Source organism: Podarcis cretensis (assembly GCF_951804945.1).
Source record: "Podarcis cretensis genome assembly, chromosome: 2".
NCBI classification, from domain to species: Eukaryota; Metazoa; Chordata; class Lepidosauria; order Squamata; family Lacertidae; genus Podarcis; species Podarcis cretensis.
In genome coordinates, this window is record NC_137171.1 from 10,745,989 (window position 1) to 10,754,570 (window position 8,582).

An 8,582-nucleotide genomic window follows, 5' to 3' on the forward strand; every position below is an offset into this window, starting at 1 on the left:
GTCCCCAGGAAGTTTACCTGCTTGCTAGACAGACATCCCTCCCCATGTTCTAACATGTACACTCTAGGAATGTTGTCATTGACTGCTCCTGTGTTTACATCCCACAATTGGGACTGCAGGGCAAAAGGTTTTCAGCTTCTCTCTCCTCCCTCCCCTCTCCTCTGTCACTGCACCACTACTTCTTCCACAATTTGCAATGCACTCCTTTTCCTTTCCAAGCTTTGTGGTTTGAGGTCACTGGTTAGATATTTGCAGAGACAATGCATTAGTTAATTCCGCATTCAGCCGCTGAGTTCATTAGTGCTTATTGCCTGGGGCAGGGGAAAGCGTGCTTCAGCAAAAGTGGGAAGCATTTTCTTGCTAGCAGATTGCTCTTTAAAAGAAGAAGTCCGTTTCCTGAGTGCATGGTTTGTGTGCATTCTTGTGGCATGTCTGTGCCAGAGTTCAGGGAAATTGCAGGGGGCATGAATGAATGTAACAAGCTAACAGGAAAGAACTGACTGGAATCCCCAGAAATTCCTGAATGGGAATTTGTGGTTGTGTCTTGAGTCGGATCACCACGGGGAAATTATTTTGGGCAAGCATGCAGAGGAGATGAACACAAATAACAGGGAAAGGCAGTAGCTCAGTGGGCAGAGCATGTGGTTTGCATACAAACTTCAGTCCCCTACATCTCCTACAACAACGTAAATGTATTTGGTGTGCAGCCTATATCTTGGGTGTAGCTGGAGGTTAAGATAAAGGTAAAGGGACCCCTGACCATTAGGTCCAGTCGTGGCCGACTCTGGGGTTGCGGCGCTCATCTCGCTTTATTGGCCGAGGGAGCCAGTGTACAGCTTCCGGGTCATGTGGCCAGCATGACTAAGCCGCTTCTGGTGAACCACAGCAGCGCACGGAAACGCCACATACCTTCCCGCCGGAGTGGTACCTATTTATCTACTTGCACTTTGACGCGCTTTCGAACTGCTAGGTTGGCAGGAGCAGGGACCGAGCAACGGGAGCTCACCCCGTTGCGGGGATTCAAACCGCCGACCTTCTGATCGGCAAGTCCTAGGCTCTGTGGTTTAAACCACAGCGCCACCCGCGTCCCAGGTTAGAAGGCGCTGGAGGTTAGAAGGTGTCATTGATGACTGAGGTGGCAGCCGTGCTCCACCCAAGACATTTTCTTGAGGTGAAATAGTTAATGGTGCTGATGTGTGAGAGAGAAAGAGTGAGAGGTGATGGTGAAGGAGGAACAGGGCCAGACCAAGAGATGCTACTCCCTAAGGCTAAGACTAGGATGCCCTTTCCCATGCAGTTTCATGTAGAGAATCTGCCTTGACTGGCAGTTCAATCTGACTTCAATACTGGTAAAGGGGACGGTGTCTGGCCCCTCACCTGAAGGCAGCCTGCTATCCCACTGGTAGAGCATTTGCCTTGCATGCTGTACATCCCAAGTTGAACCCCCAGCATCTCCAGATTGGGCTAGGAGGCACTTCTGTTTGAAAACCTGGACAGCTGCTGCCAGTCAGTGTAGACAGTACTGATTCAGATAGGCTTGTGGTCTGACTCAGCATGTGGCAGGTTCCTATGCTTTCTCAACACCTCACTACCATTCCCTGACCCAGAGGCACCTGCCTCACGATAGGCCCAGCCTTTGTAGAGTCTTACCTAGCAAGATACTGGACTACTGTAATGCAAAGTAAGTGAGGCTGCCCTTGAAGATGGTCCAGACCAGGGGTCTGCAACCTTTTTCATCCGTGGGCTGGTCCACCGTCCCTCAGACCTTGTGGTGGGCCGGACTATATTTTTTGGGAAAAAAATAAATGAACGAATTCCTATGCCCCACGAATAACCCAGAGATACATTTTAAATAAAAGGACACATTCTACTCATGTAAAAACACGCTGATTCCCAGACCGTCCATGGGCCGGATTGAGAAGGCAAATGGGCCACATTCAGCTCTGATGCCTTAGGTTGCCTATCCCTGGTCCAGACTCTGCCGGTAGAGTGCAGCTGGTAAGTGAGGCAGCCTGATAGGGCCATGTGCTGCCACAGGTCTTGAAAACGTCACGCTGGCTGCCATTGAATTACTAGGCCCAAAGCAAGGTGTTCATAATTGTTAAGTTGTGGGCGAACATAGCAGACGACACAGCGATTTCTCCAGAGCAGATCTTTACTTGCAAGCTGGACAGAACTGAACAGCAAACAGCTCAGCCGGCCTGCTTTTATAGGCAGCCGGCTGTCAACATTGTAGCAACAACAACCCAGAGTTTCCCGCCTAAAATAACTGACGTGGACCTGAGTGAAAACTATCTACAGACCTGAGTGAAAACTATATACAATATCCCCCTGCTGGCCCAGGGAGAAACTTCACTACATAACAATAATAGTGTCATATAAAGCCTTAAATGGTTTGGGACCCAAGTCCCTTAAACAGCACTTTCCTCCTATGACCCTAGAGAAGGCATCTGAAAGTAGCCCTGTATAGGGAAGTTTCTTTTTAATGTTTAATATTTTTATATGTTGGAAGCTACCACCAGTGGCTGAGGCACCCGGTCAGCTGGGCAGGGTACAAATAATAAAATTGATGTTGATGTTGATGTTGATGTTGATGATGGAATAGGATGTCCCTATTTTCATCAGAGAAAAATTGGAGGGTATGATACTGGCCCCCAGACAATTGCCAGCCAAACTCGTGGTGGGTGGAGCTAGCCTGGATTTCCACAGAGAAAGCCTCAAAACAGGCCCTTGCTTGTCACATGTCTGTGAGGGATCCTCACTTCTGTCTGTCTGTCTGATATTTCTGCCTGGCAGCGTTGCATCTTCACAGGTTCTGGTGCTCACACAAAGCCCCCAAATTCTGTGCCGCCTCACTGAGGATCCTAACCAGTTGCTTCAAAAACACGCACCCTTCCCTCCTCCTCTCCCTCTCATCCGGCACCATCCGTGGCGGCAACAGCAGCAACACAGCACTGCTACCCTCTAGCTGCCTAGCAGGTTCGTTTGGGGAGCCCAGAGCACCGCTAATTGTGCTAATTAATATGGAGCAGATGCAGCAGGAAGTGGGTGGAGGGAATATTTCAGCAGGCAGAGGCGGCTGGATTTATGAGGGAGGTAATTCCCGGCTTCCTTTGCTGTGCAGCCGCAGGGTAAAGGAGCTGCCATGTGGAGAGTAATTTAAAGACAATTTTCCTGGGTGGCAGAAGGAGGGAGGAGGGCCAGAATTGGCAGCAGGGCCACTTCTGCAGCGAGACAGTCTTAAGATGGTGGTTATCAAACTGCGTTCCGGGGAGCCCTTGATAAGATGATCCGTACAGGCGGAAAAGCTTCCCAGTGTTCGCCCACTGCTAAGAAGATTCCCTGCAGTGCTCAGTGGGAGGGAGGCTGTGGGCAACATTGGCTGTCCTGCGTTGGAGGCTGCATGCTCAGGACAAATGTGTGTGGCATTCGGCAGGCCTCACCAATAGACTGTGCGAATGCCTAAGGCTGGCACACAGTATCCGGCTTCCTGAATGCACAGGAAAGGAAAGAGGACAGTTCTTCTTCTCCTCATGACTCCTTGAATTGTTGTATAGGGGAGCGGATTTCAGCAGGTGGAGTTTGTCTCACACCGGCCGCAGCTGCTGAAATTCCAGCACTGTTAGGAAAAGGTGCAGGCAGGAGCCCCTGCCCTCTTTTGCACCTGGCCAGCATACATAAGAGGCCCAAGAGCCTCTGTTAAACAGAAAAGCTGGCAACCTTACTAGAGAGGGAGAGCAGTTGGCTCTAACAACCAAGTATTAATGCAACTTACTCTGAATATACTCAAACACTCATCAGCAAGTCCTGACTCACGTAAGTTAGTCCCTGTTAGTGCATTTGCTTCCACGCACAGAAATCTTTCTCTGGCATGGAAATTCAGAAAAGATGTACCAGTTGCACAGATGTCAACTTATTAATAGTAGTATGGCAGACTATTAAAAGCAGGGCGGTAAAGTTTTTTTAAAAAATTGGCAGCCCCATTTAGCATGACCTTCATCGCTTTTTCCCCTTCCATTTTATTTTAAAGAACAAAACTTCATGTACCTTCCTGTCAATCAAATGAAGAAACGGCCCTTCTTCAAAATTCTTTTTCAAAATCATCCCCCATAATTTTGAGATCGCCTCTTACAATGGCAAAATTGGGATGGGTACCACTTTCATTTCTCCATAGTTGTCCTAATGCCCCAGTTTGTCATCCTCACTTATCTCTCCGACATGCACACATCCTTCCCCCCGATGCCATCTTCTGGATTTTTTTTCTGGGGGGTGGGGGTGCTGCCAGTGTGCAGTTTGATCCCTTGAGGTTGAGAGAGCTTTGAGCAGCTGCTGCCCCCCACTCCTGTATAGGCATTTCAGGATGGGACCCCCCACCCTGAAGGGAACAAGAGCCAAAGGGATTTATATTGCAGCAGCTGGAGACTCATAAAACCACAGCCCACCTGCCCCACTGATCCCTAGTCTGGAACATGGGTGGGCTTGCTTGGGAAGCGGAGGCCAGAGCCTAGCATCTGTCACTGCTCAGTCTGAGCCTCTTGAACTGTGCCTGCTAAGCTCCCCACCTCCGTGCTCAGATTTATGTGGACATTCACATGGTGCCGGGTTTCTGCGGCTTTTGCTCCTACCTGGAAGTGTGATCTATTAGCAGGGAGCAGAGTTAAGCCTCTTCCCGAGGTTCCTTTCCACAGCCCTCATATATGTTTCCCACTCCCGTTCCCCAAAGCCTTTGACCACGCCGTTCTTCTTATGCCTGAAACAGCCTCCTTGCCTCCGTGATGTTTAAATTTTTTAAATGGAGCGCACATATCTGCAGAGGCCATAACAAACAATACATCATAGGAACGTAAAAGGAACCCCGCTAGGTCCCCAGAGGTCCATATCTAGCCCAGAAAGGCTAAAGGACAAGCAGCCTATTGCCTTCAAAGAGCAAAAGTAAAGATCTGCAGCAGTGGACGGATTCTCCAGAGATTAAATATATATGTAACATGCCCTGGTTTCGAAGACAGTGACAGGAGAGAGGGGGGGGGAGGACCAGTTTCTGTAATAGCTGTTTTCCAATAGTATTGTGAGCATTCTGCGGAACTTTAAAGCCCTAAAGGTTCTGTGATCTCTTAAATTAAGGAAGCTTGTAAAACAAAAGACTGTTGTTAGACACGGCTTTATCTCAGTCCCTGCCATTCTTCAAGTCCACACTTGAGTTCCAGGTGGCATTTGTTTTCACTAGATGATCAAGGCAACTGAGCATCATGCTTTGATGCAGAGTTTGAGTTTTGAATTGCATGTATCCGTTGTGAATGTTAGGGTGTTTATGTTTTCCCGGACTTTGAAAACATTAATGGACGGATTTCAGCAGCATAACCTGGGCTTTGCTTGATTCTAGTAGTCTGAATTTGGAAAAAGTGATCCACCCCTCCGTGGTTCAACATTAATTGTACGCAGTTTTAAAGCATATTTGCCTTGGTTTTTGTAAAACAAATCGGTTTCCTCTTTTTATGTTTGGTTTCTCTTTTCCATCATCATCGATTTGGGGGGACAGACACAAAGACCATGCTTGCGATTCCTGAGTTAGCCACAGGGGGGCCTCTTTGTGCTACCAATTTTGATAGATTCCTCATTGCCTGTGGGGCTGCTGCTCACCTAGGATCAAATCCCTGGGTGAAGTCGGTGCTACTGCTACTAGCAGACATGGGAGGGGATCAGATTTGCATCTCATTCTTCCCTTGATATTTGAGTCTCACCTTGGAAAGAAGATTGCGTGTCTGCTGCCCTTCTGCAAGAACAAAGGCTTGCATGTATCCACTGAAATTCTGATAGCATACTGCCAAGATTTCTTAAGTAGACTATTTTAGGCTTGCTATTGCAGCCTGCGCAGTTGGCAGAGAGATTGAGGCTGCTTAGTTCCTGCGTACAAAAAGCGAAAATCCGTCTCTGGCTTTTAGGATTTCTGCAGGCCTTGGCTTTCAAGCATATATTTGCAGCCATGAGGTTTCCAACCTGCTTCTTGTTAAAAAGGAAAGCTAAGATGCTTTGAAAGCATCCTGCAGTTTTTCTGTGCTTCCGTGCACACATCCCTGGGTAAGTGCCTCTGCACCAGAACACCTGGCTATGCTAGACTCCCTTGGCAGCATGGCTCAGGGAAGCTTCCCTGTCTCTTGACAGCCACAGGTGCAGTGGAATCTCCTTGGCCCCATGGTGGAGGGAAGTGGCTCAGCAGGTGATTTCCCCTGGTTAATTTCATGGCATTTAACGAGCTTGGCATTAGACGCAGCTCATCCATCGGTTACTGATTGCTCCCTGACTGCTAATGATCTGCTTTCATTCACTGGAAAATTTGCCCGAGAGGAGGAGGGAGCACGAAAGCATGCCGGGGGAAGCCCTGCTTGGAATAGCTCCCCACAGGAGCCTGCCACTGCTGCCAGCATCTGTCTGCCTGCACTTGCTGTTGGTACCGCGATTTGCCCAGCCATCACACTGGCCACCCAGCAAAGGGCAGGGGGATGTGAAGCACATCTGGGGGTTATTTTGGAAAAGAGACAAGGGACGCTAGGGTAGGGTGGAAAATGAAGTACAGTGGTACCTCGGGTTAAGAACTTAATTCGTTCCGGACATCCGTTCTTAACCTGAAACTGTTCTTAACCTGAAGCACCACTTTAGCTAATGGGTCCTCCCGCTGCCGTCGCGCCGCCAGAGCACGATTTCTGTTCTCATCCTGAAGCAAAGTTCTTATTTCTGGGTTAGCAGAGTCTGTAACCTGAAGCATCTGTAACCTGAACCATATGTAACCCGAGGTACCACTGTACAGTGGATTGCATGGGCCTGTACGGAGGTTTTATTTTGGTATGAGGTTGCCCACCTATCAATCACTGGGTAATGGGCAGATTGGTGTGTCTCAACCCTGCTGAGTATTGGTTGTCTGGGGAGGTGCAGAGAGCAGGATTGAACATTCCACTCATCAGCTGATGAGCAGAGAGTTCATTCCTGCTTCCCCAACAGTAAATGGACTACTGCAATGCACTCTACGTGGGGCTACTTCTGAAGGTGACCCAGAAACTGCAATTAATCCAGAATGCGGCAGCTAGACTGGTGACTGGGAGTGGCCGCCGGGACCGCATAACACCGGTCCTGAGAGATCTGCACTGGCTACCAGTACGTTTCCAAGCACAATTCAAAGTGTTGGTGCTGACCTTTAAAGCCCTAAACGGCCTCGGACCAGTATACCTGAAGGAGCATCTCCACCCCCATCGTTCAGCCCGGACACTGAGGTCCAGATCCAAGGGCCTTCTGGTGGTTCCCTCATTGCAAGGAGTGAGGTTACAGGGAACCAGACAGAGGGCCTTCTCGGCAGTGGCGCCCGCTCTGTGGAATGCCCTTCCTTCAGATGTGAAGGAAATAAGCAGCTTTCCTATCTTTAAAAGACATCTGAAGGCAGCCCTGTTCAGGGAAGTTTTTAATATTTAATGCTGTACTGTTTTTAACATTTGATTGGGAGCTGCCCAGAGTGGCTGGGGAGACTCAGCCAGATGGGCAGGGTATACCATATTTTTTTGCTCTATAAGACTCACTTTTTCCCTTCTAAAAAGTAAGGGGAAATGTGTGTGTGTCTTATGGAGCGAATGCAGGCTGTGCAGCTATCCCTGAAGCCAGAACAGCAAGAGGGATTGCTGCTTTCACTGCGCAGCGATCCCTCTTGCTCTTCTGGCTTCTGAGATTCAGAATATTTTTTTTCTAGTTTTCCTCCTCCCAAACCTAGGTGCATCTTGTGGTCTGGTGTGTCTTATAGAGTGAAAAATACGGTTAATAATAATAATAATAATAATAATAATAATAATTTCATGTTTTTACATATTTCTATGTTGCTTTCGGCCCAAGAATAAATACAAATAATCAGCACGCAGCAAATACATTCCTGGAGGACATGGTGTTTCAGCCATAAAGGCTAAGAATTGAACTTCCATGTTCAGGGGCAGTCTATAATACCTCTGATTCTCAGATGCTGGAAACAGGGGGTGTGCCTTGCATGCTAGCTTCTCAAGGACATCTGCTTGGCTGCTACTGGCAACAAAACATTGAGGCAGTTTGGGGTTTACCCAGCACGACTCTTCTATACCTTAAGCCCTTTCATCCCAGAGAGATGTGAACTATAGTTAGCAGGGTGAGATCAGAGCCACAAAGAAGACTGAGAATCAAAGGAGATGCCGTCAATGCAGGAGAAGCAAGGAAAAGTAGCGGCAGCGGCTTCCAGGTTCTGGCAACAGCCTTGCGAGATCTCATGGAACTGTCACAAGATTTCACAAGTGCTCTTGTGAGATCTTGTAGGAGCTCTTGCAAGATCTTGCCAGAACCCAGAAGCTGCAGCCATGCAACCGTGGTGAGTGTAGCAGAGGCGCAGGGCGTCACATTCCTGTTTTGCCCCAGGCGGTGAAACACGATCGGTCGCCCCTGGGTGAAATTAACTTTGCACATGCACAGAGGTGCTTGTCTCATGCTGAGTCCCGCATCACACCCTGGCCTAAGCTTATACCCTGGGAAGCACTTTTTCTAACTCATTCTGGCGTTGTAAGCAATACACATTTCAAGCTAGG